Genomic DNA, 10,164 nt, shown 5'->3' on the forward strand with positions numbered 1-10,164 from the left:
ATAATTATTAAATAATATTGTCATTTATCATATTTATTAATTGAACCATACAAAGTATCATAATTAACAAATATGCCCCTATAAACTCTTTCTTTACAATTTCGCCCTTACTTAGTGAAAATTTCACAAATAGACATAGTCTAATTTGTGATTTATAATTGATTAATCAAAATCAATTACATGAGTCTTACAAGCAATATTATCTCAACTAGTGGGGGGACCATGGGTCTATATAACCGAGCTTCCAATAAGTAGATCAAGAATTTAGCACTAAAATTCACTAACTTATTAATTCTTCGTTGAATCCACGCATAGAACTTAGAATTGCACTCTCAGTATATAGAATGCTCTATATGTTCCACCATATAGACACATCATTAGTTATCCATTGTTATAATCCTAATGTGATCAATAATCCTCTATATGAATGATCTACACTGTAAAGGGATTAAATTACCGTTACACCCTACAATGTATTTATTCCTTAAAACACTTGACCCCGTATAAATGATATTTCAGCTTATGTGAAATGAGATCTCCACCATTTATTTTCGTTTGCTCAAGCTCGAATGAGATCATCCTTTGCTTACTATTCGCCAGATAGAAGCTATAGATTCCATGTTTATGCTAGCGCTCCCACTCAATTGCACTACCGTGTTCCCAAAAAGTACGTATCACCCTGACCTAAAAGTAGGCTTAACTAACAATTCAAGGAACACGAATAGCCTTTCAAGATTGACCCTAATCATAACAGGATTAAGATCATTTGATCTAGGATCAACTAGGCGATATTGACTTGAATAGATTTTACGGTAAGTTTAATTAAATCTAAGTCAAAGTTCAATATCGGTCCCTTCCGATGCATACTCCATGCATCCAACCTGAGCTTTACTTTAACCAATGTTCTGGAAAGAACATAGTATTTCTCCAAATACAAGTAAACTCTTGTTGTAGATTATCATATCAGTAAAACCCTGTGTCTGATAAATCTAGGAAACTTTATTCACATAGTCATGTTTACTTTCCAATGTGTTGACGGCACAATAAACAGGATCAAGTATGTGAAAAGGGTTTCAGATGAATTTATACATTATGTACATATAATCATGAAATAAATCATGTGAACCATGCAACATTAAATGTTATTTCTGATCTATATTAATAAGTAAATCTGATTATATTGAAATGAGTTTTATTTAGCGCATAAAACCCAACAAACTCCCACTTGCACTAATATAAAACAAAAAGTGTGTTTCAAATAATCTCAACACCTTGATATACAAATCAAGTGTAGTAGTAGTAAACTCCTCGTAATACGATCTGAAAGGTTGAATTAACCACAACCTTTTCTCCACTATTACTCTTCCTTAATCACAAAATCATTGATAATGTGAAATTCCTCTCTATATGTCTACTCTCTTGGGATACTGGATTCTATATCTTTGGCAACTACTTTTGGTTAATCAGGAAATTAACACTAGTAGTTTAAGGCAATTTGGAATGATGCCAAAAATGTATAGAACTTTCCTTAGACTGAATAAGTACCTTTCCTGCAACCTTAACATTCAGTCCCTCTCTGGTAGACCTAGAGACTTCAGATAGGTTTTTACACTTCTCCAAAATCACTATTCCACCCCCAGAGTAATCACCATCTTATCAGAAAGATTTACTAGCACAAAGGCAAATTTCGAAATCTGATATGGTGTAGTCTAAGAGTTTTAAACAAACCCTTATAGACTAACATATAGTTCCTCTTCTTTATCTTAAGATTTACTTGATTGTCTTCCAATGTTCTTCTCCTGGATTAATCTGATACCTACTCATTACTCCCACTCAACAGCAGGTGTCTGGTCTAAGGCATACAAAAGCATATCTAAGACCTCTCACTGTTGATATAAGAAATTCTTTCATGGCTTTATCTTTTCTGGAATAGTTAAGACTTTTCCTTAGATAAATAAAATCTATACCTAAGAAGTTGTGAAGCTTCTATAGATTGCCATTAGAAAGAAAATGCTTCAGCATCTTACTAAAGTAAGTTGCTTGCATTAGAGTAAGTAATTACCAGGTATATCACAAGCCATAGGTTTAGATAAACTCAAACCAATAATACTAGGAACAGGAAGTTTTGTTAAGTCCATTGAATGGACATATAAACGAAAATTTCCTTTTATGTCCTCGTAGTAGAAAACTTTAGGTTATTCCATGTGAATGGATTAAACCATAGTTCTATTGGCTTTCTTCTTAGTTTCTTATCTTGACAATCCATTACTTGTTTAAACTCACAATGGATTTTAATCACTAGTGTCTCCCAAGTCATAAGAAGGTGAGTTCCTAGAAACTCTCCCACTGCGACAAGGTACCGTGAATTATGTCGAAGAAAACTAAATGGTATTAACCTCTTTGGTTGTGACAAGACAACAGAGGCAGTGGGATCATCATATGTAAGATGATAGAACACTTTTGGAATCAAGAAAAAAAATATCTCCTTTATTTGCTACTTGTTTTTCAGACTTAGTCATTTTCTTAGAAAAGTAGTATTTGTTTGAACAAACACTTTCTTATCTATTGACAATGGGATGGTCCACCCCTAATCACTTAGAATAGCTAACAAACCATGGTTAACAGTTCTAGCTTTTCTTAAGATTTTGATTAGGTCATCCATGAATCTAGTAATGATTTACATTAAGTATACAACCATTACATCATTCTGAAATTGTATTACCATAGAAGGAATTAGGCAATGACTACTAACTAATCATCAACATGCAACTCGAAATTTCCGGGGAGGTAAGTTTGGATATAATTCAAAAATCAATTTAATGATCTTTGAACTGCATATCTACTAACTATTTCTCCACCCCTATCAGTTCGCAAGATCTTTAACCACTTACCTTAATGGTTTTAACCATTGCTAGAAATTAATGAAATTTTTCAAACATTTCAAATTTCTTGCTAAAAGGTATAATCTAGAGTTATCGTTTGAAGAATACAACGAAAAACTCATATCCACCCTTGAATGTATATTCATCTGCGAATGAGATGAACTACTTTCAGTGGATATAGGCATATTAACTCTTTGCAGAGATTGATCTTGTCAAATCCACTATGAACAAGATACAAATGCCATAGATTAAAAAAAGATGTGGTAGTGTCTTTTGATGACATAGGTTTAGTTACATCAAAGAGTTTTTAGAATACTTCAAGTGGATCCTGGTCACAGAATACCTAACTCATATTTCATACAGTTTTAATCCATTAATAGAAGATGGATATTAAACACTTGAGAAAGTGTAACTGTTTTGTATTCTGGAATTAGAAATATAAGAAAATTTCTATTTGGAATCTAAAATTAAAGTCAAAGACTTAAATTTATACCAAATATTATGACTAATTCTATCTTGGACCAGCACTACTAATACAAACTCTAAGTCAGATTTGCCCATACAAGTAGGAGATTTCTAAGATTGAGGATTTATATCAATTGGGAATAGAATTTCGGGATTATAATCATAAGCGTCATTTAATTTCTTAAGAGAAAATATAATGACATGAAATGATTTATAGACCATTCATCCAATGATATATTATGGAGCTAATTCGAAATGAATAAGCTAAGAGGAATTAGGATAATTTCGTTTATAAATAAGAATCCAACGATGCTTCGATTACCGAAAGACAAAGTAATCTTATTTATGTAATCTTCTTGTTTCATATTGTAAAAATACTAGTCTAAGGTGTCATCAATTGATGAACAGCTAGATGTTGTATATACAATATTTATCTTTCGAGATCTTACACTATTATGTATGTCTAATGGTGAAAATCCATTAGGGATTTATCTCATTAGAAAAACAAACATGTTAGACCAACAATGAAGATTCAAAATTAAACTACAACTTAAGAACAGAAAATAACATGGTTCAATATAAATTCATACACGATTCAGAAATTATAAACATATAGCAAGTAGGAATGACACGTGAAAATACTAAAACTTACAATCCTAAATAATTTCCAAGGTTTTTCAACAAACTGATACAGGGTCCCGTTTAGGCGAGAGTCAAAGCATCATCCATTGAATAGAGTTGTCAGCTCATCTAAAATGATAACCATTCTAGCAACCTTTTATTCGATCAAGATTGGAATTCAGCGTTGTCCCGTTTAGGCGAGAGTCAAGGAAATTCTATCTTATGAGCTTCCACCATTGTTTCATAATTTGCAAGTCAAGTATGGTCGCCACCATTAGGGTGATCCATACCATACAAAACACTTACAAACTACTTATCATGCGAGGTTAAACGGTGCGAAATTGCTAATAAACGTTCCTCCATTAGGGAGGATTACTCACTAAAACAAACGCGGTGTAAAACCCACAATGGAGATCGAATGTCTTAATAATAAAGCTCATTATTTAAAGAGAGTTGTATTTTCTTTGATTCTCTTTATTTCTTCATTTATTTTAAATATATATTTATTTAATTAAAATTTCTAATTTAGAATGAAAAATTCCAAATATAAATTTTAATTTAATATTTATAAATTTTACTTAGATGGATATGAAAATAACATGAATTATTTCCAACTTAGTAATAATTTCCAATAAATATTTAGAAAAATATTCAATTTAAGTTGTTACAAAATTAATTTAAATTAATTTACAACTCAAATTTAATTTTCTATAAATATATATTGCATTTCGAAAAATTAAAGTATATAAGAATACAATTTTCGAAAAATGCATATTAAAATAAAAAATTAATCCTGGAAAAATTATTCTAATTTAATGTTGGCCCAAAATTAATTAATAAAATTAATTTACAACCAAAAAATATAATTTTCCTATTTAATTAAATATATAAGAAAAATTTCAAATATTTAAGTATGATGATGAAAATCAACTTAAATATTAATTTTCTATTTAATTAAATACACTAGAAAAATACTTCAAGCAAAAAATATCATCTATCTAGATTTTTCTTTGACTAATTAATTCAATTTCTAATAATATACTTTAATTCAATTTATTTTAAATTAATCAATAAATGAAAAAATCATTGATTTAAGTTGATCCAAGAATTAATTAAAATAAATAATTAATTTACAACTTAATCTATTTTTCAAGATAAAATTCGAAATTCTAGCATTTAAGAAATGCAATTTCGAAAATTGATTAATAAAATAAAGAAAAAACATATTTTGAAAATTATTTAAATTTAGTTGAAAAAATAAATTTCAACTAAAAATAATTTTCTATTTAATTAAATGTCATGAAAAAGAAATATTTAAGTATCATTATGAAAATCAACTTAGATATTTAATTTTCAAATTAATTAAATGTATTAAATTCAAGAAATAAATAATTAAGTGTAGAGAAGACTTAATTATTAATTTCTAGTTTAATACTAGGAAAAATATACTTAAAATAAATTGTACCAAAATTAATTATTTAAATAATTAATTTCACAATTTATAATATTTTCCTATTTAATATTAGAAATAATAAGTAGTCTAGAAATAACTATCTAGAAAATATCTTATTTGACTAAGTATCTTTTCCACAAAATTTTAAAAAATATCTAATTTAAGTTGTATTAGAAAAAATCTAGAACTTAAATATTTTCAAATTTAAATTTAATTAACTATCAAAAATTAAGTTGTAACCACTTAATTTGAAAATATTCCATTTTAAGTTAATATTTGAAAAAGATATTAACTTAAAAACTATCTAAAGAATCTTAATAACCAATGCCTAAAATTCCTCAACTTAATTTAGTTGTAGATAACTAAATATCAACTTAAATAAGAATATTTAATGAAAAATTTAAATTAAGTTCCAGAAAGAATCTAGATGGTTATAATTCTATATTTAATTAAATACAAGAAAATACATATAGTTTAGCTTAGAATAAAAAATTCTTTAAACTATAATTTTCTTAAATTAATTTCAAAATAAATGAAATTAATTATGTTGCTAATCAATTTTATTAGGTTAAACTAGTGTAATTAACCTAGTACAGTTGTTCAAATCAGGCAAATGGGCCTTCACAATTGGGGTGGTTCATGTGAGGGGGTGCTGGGTTCAGTATGTCATACCCACTTCTATGGCTCCCAACTCTCACACAAGGCCCAAAAGAGAGGAATTTAACCTTAATAAGAACAACTGTTATTAATTGAATAAGCCCAATAACTAAATGGGCCTAAATAAATTCTATCAAGAACTATGATAATTTATTTTAGCAACAACAACCTATATGCATCTATAATAAAATTAAACACATAGGCTCACACAGGCACACTTTGGATGGGTCCTATCATGTTGCTAGGTCATACACAGATGAAAGAAGATTGTAAATATACCTGTTACAAATTATTATCTTGACCAAGGGAGCCATCAGATCATTAGATCTGGCAAAAAGTAACCATGGCTATTTGCAATCAAGTAATAATAGGTTTTGAAAACTTACACATAAGCTAAAACACATACTCCTGCAACAAGGTTAGTTGGATAGTTGGATGTAGGATTTATTTAATTTTAAATTAAATATTTAATTTCGAAAATAATTAATTAAATAATAAAAAAAATTGAAAATTTAAAAAAAATTTAAAAAATTCGAAATTTTTTTAAAAAAATTTAAATTTAAAATTAAACCTACAATTTTTGAAAAATTAGGTTTCAACCAACCTAAATATCATTTCAAAAATTTGCTAACTACTTTTAAATTTTAAATGTTATTTTATAAATAAAAATTAAATAAAAAATTAGAAAAGATAAATAAATATCTTTTTCAAATTTTAAATGTAATTTAAATAAATAAAATAACAAAATTTAAAAAATTAGCAAAATATCTTATATCATTTAAAAATTACATGATTATAAATATCTTATTTTTAAATTTAAAATAAGATAAGAATCTTAATAACCAATGCCTAAAATTCCTCAACTTAATTTTGAAATTTAAAATTCAAAAGATATTCAGATTTAAGTTGGTTAGTTGTAGATAACTAAATATCAACTTAAATAGGAATATTTAATGAAAAATTTAAATTAAGCTCCAGAAAGAATCTAGATGGTTATAATTCTATATTTAATTAAATACAAGAAAATACATATAGTTTAGCTTAGAATAAAGAATTCTTTAAACTATAATTTTCTTAAATTAATTTCAAAATAAATGAAATTAATTATGTTGCTAATCAATTTTATTAGGTTAAACTAGTTTAATTAACCTAGTACAGTTATTCAAATCAGGCAAATGGGCCTTCACAATTGGGGTGGTTCATGTGAGGGGGTGCTGGGTTCAGTATGTCGTACCCACTTCTATGGCTCCCAACTCTCACACAAGGCCCAAAAGAGAGGAATTTAACCTTAATAAGAACAACTGTTATTAATTGAATAGGCCCAAAAACTAAATGGGCCTAAATAAATTCTATCAAAAACTATGATAATTTATTTTAGCAACATTAACCTATATGCATCTATAATAAAATTAAACACATAGGCTCACACAGGCACACTTTGGATGGGTCCTATCATGTTGCTAGGTCATACACAGATGAAAGAAGATTGTAAATATACCTGTTACAAATTATTATCTTGACCAAGGGAGCCATCAGATCATTAGATCTGGCAAAAGGTAACCATGACTATTTGCAATCAAGTAATAATAGGTTTTAAAAACTTACATACAAGCTAAAACCACATACTCCTGCAACAAGGTTAGTTAGATAGTTGGAAGTAGGATTTATTTAATTTTAAATAAATTATTTCGAAAAAATAAATAATTAAAAAATATTTTAATATTCGAAAAATAAAATAAAATTTTAAAAAAAAATTAATTTCGAAAATTAAAAAAAAAAAATTTAAAATTAAACCTACTTTTTGAAAAATTAGGTTTCAACCAACCTAAATATCATTTCAAAATTTGCTAACTACTTTTAAAAAAAATAAATGTTATTTTAAAAATAAAAATTAAATAAAAATTAGAAAAGATAAATGAAATATCTTTTCAGATTTTAAATTTAATTTAAATAAATAAAATAACAAAATTTAAAAGTTAGCAAAATATCTTACATCTATTTAAATTATAAATATCTTATTTTAAATTTAAATAAGGACAAAATATCTAAAAAGATTTAATTTTTAAAAAAAATATCTTAAAAGATAAGATATAATTAAAAATATCTTAAAAGATAAGATATCTTAAAAATATCTTAAAAGATTTTATAAATATCTTATAAAATCTGACCTTAAATTTAAAAAAAAATAAGATATAATCAAATTTAAAAATAAGATAGATTTTTAAGCAAGAAGATAGATACTAATTCTATTCAAATTCAAATTACACTAATATCTTGAATTAAATTTAAAAAATATTAAATTAATTCAAAAAGATAATTAGAATTGAATTAGGAATAGTAATAGTATAAATACAAAACTATACCAAAAATCGGAAGTTAATTCCATGAAAAAGCATGAAAAATCGAAGAAAAACAAAAAAATTGTGAACTGTACGGACAGATTTGCGATCGCAGGAAAATTTCAGCACAGCCCCAATTTTTTCAAATCTTCAAAAATTCATAACTAATTCAAATAAAATCGAAATTGAGTTCTGTAAAAGGCTAACTTGCTTAATTTTTCCCATACTATCCAATAAAAATAATTCCAGAAACAAAATCGCAATTATTTTTCACGAAAATTTACAAACATCAATCAATCATCAAATAACACTCAATACAACATGATACCATCAAAAGAACATACAAACAATCGTTTTAAAGTCCAAATTTCTTGCAAGTAAATCAATTACCATGGCTCTGAGGCCAGTTGTTGGAAATTATTTTACCAGGATCTTAGATCTACTCATAAGTATGTTTATTAACATCCTAAATATGAACTTTCTAAAACGATAAATTAAACACATATAAAGTTTAAGAAACCTTACATTGGGTGCAGCGGAATATAATGACCCCTTCCGTTCAGATATCTAGCCCTTGATTCCTTTCTGTAGCAGAGCATTATCAATATCTGAACCTTGATCTCTTTCTCTGAATCTTTGATGCTGAAACTCCTTTGCTGATGATCTTTCTTCACGATCTTCCTCACTATGATTGAGGTATTGCTTGATGTGTGTGGGCACTACTCTCACACTAAGATTTTCGAAATATTGAAGAAGAAGAGAGGGAGTGGTCAGCCAGATAGGGAGAGAGAAGGCTCAGTTTTTCTGATTCAGAAAGTGTCAGGAAAAAGTCTAAAGAAAAGTCTAATTTTTCTGAAGCCTTCACTATCTATTTATAGCATTCCACTAGGGTTAGATTTGAATTATATGGCATTAAAATAATGAAAAAATCAACTTAAAATACCTACTAAGGTGGCCGGCCATACACTTAGTGGACTGGGCCTTGATTTTTGCAATTTTGCAATTTTAACACCTTTTGTATCTGATTTTCTCAAAAATGCCAATTTCCTAATTCAACCATTTAAATGCCAATTCCAACTATTTAATAACTATAAATAATTATTAAATAATATTGTCATTTATCATATTTATTAATTGAACCATACAAAGTATCATAATTAACAAATATGCCCCTATAAACTCTTTCTTTACAATTTCGCCCTTACTTAGTGAAAATTTCACAAATAGACATAGTCTAATTTGTGAATTATAATTGATTAATCAAAATCAATTACATGAGTCTTACAAGCAATATTATCTCAACTAGTGGGGGGACCATGGGTCTATATAACCGAGCTTCCAATAAGTAGATCAAGAATTTAGCACTAAAATTCACTAACTTATTAATTCTTCGTTGAATCCACGCATAGAACTTAGAATTGCACTCTCAGTATATAGAATGCTCTATATGTTCCACCATATAGACACATCATTAGTTATCCATTGTTATAATCCTAATGTGATCAATAATCCTCTATATGAATGATCTACACTGTAAAGGGATTAAATTACCGTTACACCCTACAATGTATTTATTCCTTAAAACACTTGACCCCGTATAAATGATATTTCAGCTTATGTGAAATGAGATCTCCACCATTTATTTTCGTTTGGTCAAGCTCGAAGGAGATCATCCTTTGCTTACTATTCGCCAGATAGAAGCTATAGATTCCATGTTTATGCTAGCGCTCCCACTCAATTGCACTAC

This window comes from Cannabis sativa, chromosome 1 (genome assembly GCF_029168945.1).
Source record: "Cannabis sativa cultivar Pink pepper isolate KNU-18-1 chromosome 1, ASM2916894v1, whole genome shotgun sequence".
NCBI classification, from domain to species: Eukaryota; Viridiplantae; Streptophyta; class Magnoliopsida; order Rosales; family Cannabaceae; genus Cannabis; species Cannabis sativa.